Here is a 9417-nt window from a genome sequence, read left to right as displayed (position 1 = left end):
TGTATGAGATATCCTTTGCATTGTAACAGCATGATGTAGCATAGTTGAACACATTGACACTGAACTTTTGATAGCTGATAGCTATTAGGGTTGCTCGACGAGTATGGTGTACTTTTCATGGCCATTTGTGCGATGCTTACCACGATCAATTGCAATGGTATTAAGGCAGAGTGCAAAAGGGAATCATGCAAATGGGTTAGGGTGACAGGTTTAACCATAGGCGAGACAAGCTCCCTAGGTATGTCCTGCCCTTGATGTGCCCTGAACAATTGTGGGTGATGTTAAAGGGCTAGGGGACTAGGGACGGAGCCAGTTGACCAAGGTCACTAGATGTACCTAGTTTGAGGACCCCTAGGTATTGTGCTGTGATCGTGGGTGCTTCTTTTCTTTTCTTTTCTTTTCTTTTTTTTCCTTTTTTTTATAAAAGACTTGCTTGAGTACAACCATTGCAATATGTTGAGGCTATCAACCTTTCAATGGGTTGGGAAATGTTGAGATTCGAAGGCTTGGGAAATGGATATTATAGTGATGATTGTGCCCTAGCCTCGTTGCTAGAGAAACAGTTGCTGAGATGGGGAGATACACTGGAGATTTTGCACACTTCTTTGTAACGTGCGATGATTGTGCCCTAGCCTCATTGCTAGAGAAATAGTTGCTGAGATGGGGAGATACACTGGAGATTTTGCACACTTCTTTGTAACGTGCAATGTTGGTACGATTGAGGTAACAGCTATCGTGAGTGCTAGGTGTAGATTTTTCCCCCTGAAAGAGAGAGGCAATCGGCAAGGGTGATTTTTACTTTCGGCGGTGAGGCTTCATCATGGCTCTTTGTGACATTGGTGGTCTTGCTGCGACTTGGGCATTGAACACTTTCGTACAAAGACCTGTGTTGTCATGCATCCACTTGACACTCCATGAAAGTATATGCAAGTCACATGCATCAATTATAATGAATAGATGCAACACAAAAGGATATTACTTTATCAAAATCCTATGGTGCAAATTGTGATGCATATCATCAGTGCTTGTTAAAGACGTGACATGTATTAGTAGTAGGTAAGGGAGGTTTGTACAATTGGGGAGCCTACCCCTTTAACCACTTAAGGACAAAAAGTTATGGCAAGATGGCCTTTGTTAAGCAGCTTATACAACATAGGGGCTATTCTTTTTGTATGAGGAAGGGTGAGTTTGGGTGGTCAGGTGACTAGGGCTATTCCGGTGAGGGGCTTCCATCAGGCTGGTGGATAGGGAAGATATCGGTTGGGACCCGAATGGTGTAATCCCTGGCCACATCTGTTTCAAGAATGCTTTTAAATAATTCATAAAATTCCCTCTTTTTTCTAGCTACCTTCTCATCTTTTGAGCACCTGGTGCCCGAGCATCTGGTGAGGGCCTGCACGGCCGGGGTTGCCACCCCCGGGCATTCCCTTGAGCCTTTGTTTTCCTAGCTTGGGAATTTTCTGGTGTGTGTCCAGGGCAGTGTTTCTTGGGGCCTCTTTTCAGTGCGTATCTCTTTAGAATAGGCACGTAGCATTCTGGTGGAGGCGCTAGTGCCTTATGCTCCCTCCGACGGCGAAGAGCTTCCTTGTAGGCTAGCTGCACTATATGTGGTCCATGACGACTACTGGTGGGGAACCTAAAAAATGTGAACCAAGGGTTAGGCCCTAAGGAAGGATAGAATTATTCGCATAACAGGGATTAAACAGTGAATTATCAAGTGCATGTGACAAGGGGTACGGTGGGGCATGCAGTGTTTGTTGTAGAGGGATGACCCCCGTGATGATGTTCATTCTGCCTGGACTACGAGGCGCATTCCAACCAGTAGCGGATCTTTGATCATGCCAAGTTGCATGGCTCGTCCTAGGAAGGATAGATCAAAAATGGGGGAAAGCCTATAGAAAGGGACGGCACCCCATCTACACCCTCAAAGGTGTTAGTCAGTGCTTCCCATGGTGGCAATGTGGCCTGCATGCCTTCCACGTGGAGGTAGGAATGGTCACACAACTTCTAGATGTGTGGTGAGAGGAGGACCTGAGGAGCTTAGCCTGTCAAACCCAAACTTTTGTCTCTACTCTTGACTATCATTGCTTGTGTGTGAGCTCACTTCGGTATTATTTATTCACAATCACAAACACATTGTTCATTTATGTACAGTTTATGCATCCATGTCTCTCTCCATGGATAAAAACCAGTTGTAGAACTCAGGATTATACTGGAGTGCGGCACATGCATCCAGTACTCATGGCAGCTTACTCAATAAAAATAGATATTTTGCAACATCAAGTAGCATTGTACCTTGTCCGAGCCTACGCAACATGTAGCTCCTCCTCAGTGAGAACCTTATCAATTAGAGAGTTTTCTTGGCTAGTTTTGGCTAAGATCATACCCCGAATGACAGTCAACACTCGAAAGGAAGTTGCCGCCACATAGGTTGGGTCTCTTTGAGACCGCCATTTGGCCAATTGCTTCTCTGAGACTGTCATAATCTGGGCTCCTAGTTTGGCCATTGTAATGTGGTTTTCAAACCAATATTTTTCAAATTGACTTTGACCCTCTGATTGTTGATTTAGTTACTCTGTCTCTAAGAGATTTGGTTGGTAGAGCACATCATTGAATGTCACAGTTAAGCGTAGTTCATCGAATTCCTCATCAAAGATGAGTCGCATGCATTCATGCAGGAGCCTGTCATAGTGCTCATCGAGATATTCTTACTCTTCCCAGGATAGGGGAAACGACAAGTATTCTTCAAGGTGCTCCCTAGGGAATGCGCCCATGTCTGCCAAGACATAGACACGTGCGAACACTTTGAGCTTAGCATCCAACTCAGTTAAGCATTTTGCGACACTTCTATGTTCAATGAGGGCTTGCTCGGTTGCTATCTCATGCAAGGTTCTAGGAGTTTCCCTAGGCTTTAGCATAGTTAAGGGCTCAGGTCTAGATGAGCAAGATTGGTCAACTCTGGGATTGCTTATGTCCACGTGGTTTCCATGTTTCTCCTGAGGCTTTGTTGTTATTTTTTCATGGTTCTCCTTGGATGCAACTAGTGTAGATTTGTCACCCTATTGTGACAGTGTTGTATCCACTCTTGATTGGTCAATGCAAGTTCTGTTGTCGGTGGATTGAGTATTGCAAGCAACCGCTGATGGTGATGGTTTCTTAGAATTATCAAAATACACTAATGTGTCTGAGGTTTCACCACTATTAGGAGATATGGAAATGGGCTCATTAGTAGATGGACTCGATGCTTTATTCCTCAATTCATCAGTGCTCTTAGTCTCAATCTTCTTATTATCTATAGCCACCAGCACAACTGTCGTTGTTTTCTCCTCTTTTTCTTGGGCAATTGCAGTGCATCCTTTAAGGACTTAGGACCTTGAACCAAGTCAACTGTGATGTGTTTGGTTGGGCCTCAGCATTCTCTTTCTCTAGTGTGTCATCATGGGGCATGGCTACAGCCTCTACTGAATAGTCTTTCTAGGTTGATTGGTTAGATGCGCCCTCTCCTTGGCCACCTCTTTGAGGGATTTCTCCTCAAGCCTAGACTATAGGTACTTTGGAAGTGTTGGAGGTGTCAAGGATGTTGGTTGCGACACCTCTTCCATATGTTAATTTATAAGGACATATTCCACAAGGGGTGTCGTCACGGCCAAAGGCTGTGACTGCTGTGATCCCTGATTAGAAGTAGTAACAGCTAGTTCAATGGACTAGCTAATGTTGGTAGATTGCAGTGTCAAGTCCTTAAGTAGATCAAAAGTGGTTGTGTTTCAGTTTTAGAATTTACCAATTAGAATTTTGAAAAAATCCAAATTCGGCCCAGCAGGTTTGAATTGCAGGGACCAAATGCCAGATTTGGCCCATCCGAATGGTCGAGGGCCGAATGAGAAAGGACCAAATGCCAAATTCAGCCAGTCCGAATGTGGTTATCCGAGGGCCGACTGGCCAATTCGCCAAGGGCCGAGTCGGGTTGGTCAAGTTAGGTGGGCCGAGGGCCGTATGTCAACTATCCGAGTGGGATTGGGCCGTGTCGGTAGGGCGGAGGGTGTTGAGATGGCAAGCTCAACACGTGCGGACATTGATGATGGACCGCCTGACTAGATGGGTCCGCACGTCTACACTTAGCATGTTGGTGGTCATTATGATACTCACATGGCCACTGACTTATCACTTATTATATTTAGTTTGTTACACCTACCTATAGCTGGCAAAGACATAGCGCCAGTCGATTAGTGTAGTGGTTATGCACTATTTGAATTAGTAGGTCACTTTTCTTTATGTTGTATCTTACCTATACTTTGTGTACATTGTATAGTGTGTGGAAGAAGAAGAAGAAACCAACAAGAAAACGTTTTGGCCTCCATCTCTCTTCTTGTGTTCTTGAGTGAGCTTTCTCTTGTGTATATAGTGTGTGTTTGGCGCAGCAGCTCAAGCAAGTTTCCACACCACGTGATTCTTGACATGGTATCAAAGCCGCGCCACTGAGAGAGGTTGTTTTTGAAGGCTGAAGAGAAGGAGAAGAAGCAATGTTCGAGCAAGCAAGCAACGGGTAAGAAGCTCTCCCTTTCTTCCACTCTCTCTCTTGGATAGTGCCTGTGGAGGCACCGGAAGCAGGGTCGAGCAAAAATCTCAGATTCCTGTGAGATTTGGTGTGTGATTAGATCACTGTATATTCTGCAAATAAGCCCTTTAGGCCTTTCTAGCAATTATTTTGGCGTCAAAGGCCATTTCAGGCCCCATTTTAGAGCCGCAATGTTGCGGACAGCAATTTCAGGGTACACTGTGATTTAAGCTGTATTGATCGAAAGTAGGTGCGCAGGTTACAGATTGTGAATTTGTAATTTTTGAGGTGTTTGTAGGAAGCAAACATAAGGTTTATCTGCAAACAGGTTGCACATTACATGCACTATTCAGTAATCAGTGAAAAAGGTTGCTAGGTGTAGTGTTGTGCACGTGTTGTGAAAGATTGTAGAAGACTAGCTTGCTGTGTTGTATCCTTGTTTGTGATAATGGTAGAGAATAGTGGAAATCCCATTATTGAGAAGCTCGACAAGAACAACTACCATTCATGGAAGTTCCTTGTGACAAACTTCCTCATTGGAAAGGGCCTTTATGAGTTTGTTTCAGGTGAAGAAAAGGAGCCAGAGCTGGGTATTCCTTCGACTGTAGATGAGCTAAAAGCATGGAAAGAGTGGAATGCGAAAGACAAAAAGGTGATGTACTGGCTATCTACAGTCATTGATAATACTATGTTGGGACATATCAGGAATGCAGAAACTTCACATGCAGCTTGGACAATTTTTGAGAGCATGTTTTTAGTAAATACAAAGGCACGAAAGATTCAACTCAAGCAAGAGTTGAATGCCTTGAAAAAATCAAAAATGTCTATCAATGAGTATGTGTTGAAAGTGAGGAGCATTGCAGATGCTTTAGTAGCGATTGATACAATGTTGGATGATGATGATTTGGTTTCATCCACTCTGAGTGGCCTTAACAATGAGAAGGCATGGAAATCATTTGTTACTTCAGTATATGTACGAAAGCCATTTCCAGATTTTGATGAGCTGATCTCTCTCATGATTACTGAAGAGATCAATATGCAGGGTGATTCGTCTGAAAGAAATGGTGAACACGTCCAAGCATTTTACTCGAGTTCAAGAAGGGGACGTGTGGCAATAACCAAGAAAATAGGTTCAATCAACAGTTTGGTGAAATGCAGGTTTCTCGAGGTAGAGGAAACTTTAGAGGCCAGGGGAGCTCTAGAGAAAGAGGTGGATGGCAGAATAGAGGTTCTAGAAATTCTACTATTGTTTGCCATTGTTGTGGCAAAACAGGCCATATTGCAGCCCATTACTATGTAAAGAAGGATGATATTTGCAGTGGTAAATTGCAGCAAGGAAACTATGCATCGTCTTCACAATGGAATGAAGACAAAAATGAGTGTCTGTTTGTTATGCAGCATATGATGAATCTAGTTACAGGAAAGGGGACACACACAGTGATGTATGGTATGTCGATTCAGGTGTATCTAATCATATGACCAGTCATGTTGAATGGTTTGGAGAGATGCACGACTTACAAAATCCAGGTTATGTGCAGACGAGTGATGATTCATGCCACCCAATTTCACACATTGGAAAGGTTCCCTTATCCTTGTATAATGGCCAGACAAAGAGTCTAACAGATGTATTACATGTGCCTTCAATTACAAAGAATCTAATATTTGTTGGCCAAATGGTAGAGTGGGGATTGCAAGTTTGATTCAATTCAAAAGGTTGTTTTGTAGAAGACTTTAATGATAAGTGCAGGTTGGTCGCAAAAGGAAGTAGAGTTGACCGAATGTTCACTTTAGATGTTGGAATTCCTACAATGGATGGTGCTATGTATGCTTAAGGAAAAGGAGTAGTTGCAGATATTGAAATATGGCATAAACATATTGGACATGCAAATGTGCAAAGGCTGAAATTAATGTAGTCCAAAGGATTGGTTACAGGGTTGCCTTCTTTTAGAGTCACAGAATTGCATAAAGTATGTGAAGCATGCCAGTTTGGTAAGCAGGCAAGACAACCCTTCTCGCATGATAGAGAAATGAGTAGAAAAATACTTGATGTAGTGCATACAGATGTTTGGGGACCTACACAGAATGTATCTCTTGGTGGCACCTAATAGTTTGTCACATTTATTGATAACTATTCAAGGAAGTTATGGGTATACTTCATGAAGGAAAAAAATGATGTGTTTGAGCACTTTAAATCTTTTAAGGCAGCTATTGAAACAGAAATAAGCTTAAAAGTAAAGTGCTTGAGATCAAATGGAGGGGGAGAGTACCTCTCTAATGAGTTCAGTGGCAAAATGGTGTTACAGAAAGAAAATGGTGCAGCAAAATGGTGTTACAGAAAGAAAAATAGGCATATTGCAGAAGTTGCATGGGCATTAATGGCTGAAAAGAATATGCCCAAACATTTTTTGTCTGAGGTTGTCTATACTATTGTCTACATTATGAACAGAACTCCCACAGCTGCAGTTCATGGGATGACTCCTAAAGAATGCTTTACTAGCAAAGAAGCATGATGTATTGCACTTAAAGGTATTTGGTTGTGTTGCATAAGTTCATGTGCCAGATGAGCTATAAAAGAAGCTTGATCCAAAGGCTGAAAAATGTATTTTGATTGGGTACTCTTTAAAGCAGAAAGGGTATCAATGTTATAACCCTGTCTCACAGGTGAGTTCAGAGTGAGCATGGATGTTATCTTTGATGAGATAGGCAGCTGGTATGCACCTACTGCTGATGTATTAGATGATGATAATGATCAGGACAGCTATGTGCAGAAAGATAAACAAGAATCACGGAGTCTTAGTGGACCAGAAACATCATTTGGTACTACACCTACAGTGAGCCCTTGGTCTGGGAGACTAAGGAGTAGCCCCACACCTTCAGGTGGATCTATAAGTGTTGCAGGGAAGGACAGAGGAAAGAAGAAAGTGTTGGATGGTAATTATGCATCTACCAGTCATTTAGAATTTGATGGAGATTCTAGTGGTTTGGAGAGTTTGGATGATGAGCTTGGCATTCCTTCAGTCAGGACGCTAGGTGTACAGAGAGCTCATAGTAATGCAAAGGCTCCATTGAGTGATCCAATGGTACGCAGATCTAGCAAGGTTAGATACCTTGTTAAAAGATTTGGTTTTGAAGGTTATGCAACTCACCATTATGCTTATATGGTGAAACTAGTTGAGGATGTTGAGCCCACTTGTTTTGAGGATGTTGTTGGTCATGCTCATTGGGATGCAGCAATGGATGAGGAGATGGCTGCATTAGAAGCCAATAAGACTTGGGATTTAGTACCCTTACATAAGGGTAAGAAAGCTATTGGCTGTAAGTGGGTTTACAAAGTCAAGCATAATGCAGATGGTTCAGTTAGTAGGTATAAAGCTAGGCTAGTTGCAAAAGGCTATGCTCAAACATATGGCATAGATTATGAAGAGACATTCGACCCAGTTGCTAGAATGGCAGTTGTTAGGTGTGTGATTGCCTTGGCAGTAGCCAAAGGTTGGAGTTTGCAGCAAATGGATGTTAAGAATGCCTTCTTGCATGGTGAATTGCAAGAAGAAATGTATATGGAGCAGCTAACAGGTTATGAGGATTTAGAGCATCCCACATATGTGTGTAGGTTAAAGAAGGCGCTCTATGGGCTGAAGCAAGCACCTAGAGCATGGTCTAACAAGATTGGAGAGTATCTTGTCAATATTGGATTTTGTATTTTTGATGTTGATCACTAACTTTATGTGAGAAAGGGAGATGCAGGTTTGGTCATCATAGTCATCTATGTGGATGACTTGATTATTACAGGTGACAGTGACACTGGGATTGCTGAAGTTAAGGACTTCTTGAAGAAGAAGTTTGAGATGAAAGATTTGGGTGAGCTGAGATACTTTCTTGGTATTGAGGTGATCAGATGTGATGATGGTATATGGCTATCCCAAAGGTAGTATGACTTGGATATGTTATCCAAGTATGGTATGACAGCATGCAAGCCTCTTTCAGTACCATTGGAGCAAAATGTGAAGCTGAGTGCTGATGTTGGGGATGAGATAGAAGACCCTACTATGTTCAAGAGGATAGTAGGGAGTTTGATGTACATGACTATCACAAGGCCAGACTTGAGCTATGTTGTTGGCCTTGTCAGTCAATTTATGCAAATGCCTAGAAAGCCTCATTTGGATGCAGTTAGACATATATTGAGGTACGTGAAGTCCACTTTACACTATGGACTTTTTTTATGAGGCAAGTAAGGATGTACAGATCCTTGGATACACAGATGCAGATTGGGCTGGTAGCATGTCAAACAAAAGATCTACAAGTGGATTCATGTTTTCCCTTGGTAGTGCAGCAGTTACATGGAGCAGCAAAAAGCAACCTACAGTTGCTTTATCGAGCACAGAGGCTGAGTACAGAGGTGTTGCTATGGCATCATGTGAGGTGGTATGGTTGCAAAAGTTATTAGGTGATTTGGATGTGCAGGGAGATGGTCCAGTTATTCATTGTGACAACATGAGTAGCATACAGTTAGCTAGGAATCCAGTGTTCCATGCTAGGACAAAACACATTGAGGTGCACTATCACTTTGTGAGAGAGAAGGTACTTGTAGGAGAGATTGACTTGGTATATGTCAGCACACAGGATTAGATAGCTGACATTTTTACAAAGGCATTAGGTGCAGAGAAGCTTCGAAAGTTCCGAAGCTTACTTGGAGTTGCAGAGATAGAGTTGAGCTTGAGGGGGAGTGTTGAGATGGCAAGCTCAACACGTGTGGACATTGATGATAGACCCCCTGACTAGATGGGTCCGCACATCTACACTTAGCACGTTGGTGGTCATTATGACACTCACATGGCCACTAACTTATCACTTATTATATTTAG

The sequence above is a fragment of the Lygodium microphyllum genome, chromosome 9, assembly GCF_053477565.2.
Source record: "Lygodium microphyllum isolate KBCC chromosome 9, Lygodium_microphyllum_v1.1.10, whole genome shotgun sequence".
Lineage (NCBI taxonomy): Eukaryota > Viridiplantae > Streptophyta > Polypodiopsida > Schizaeales > Lygodiaceae > Lygodium > Lygodium microphyllum.
This window is presented reverse-complemented; position numbering follows the sequence as displayed.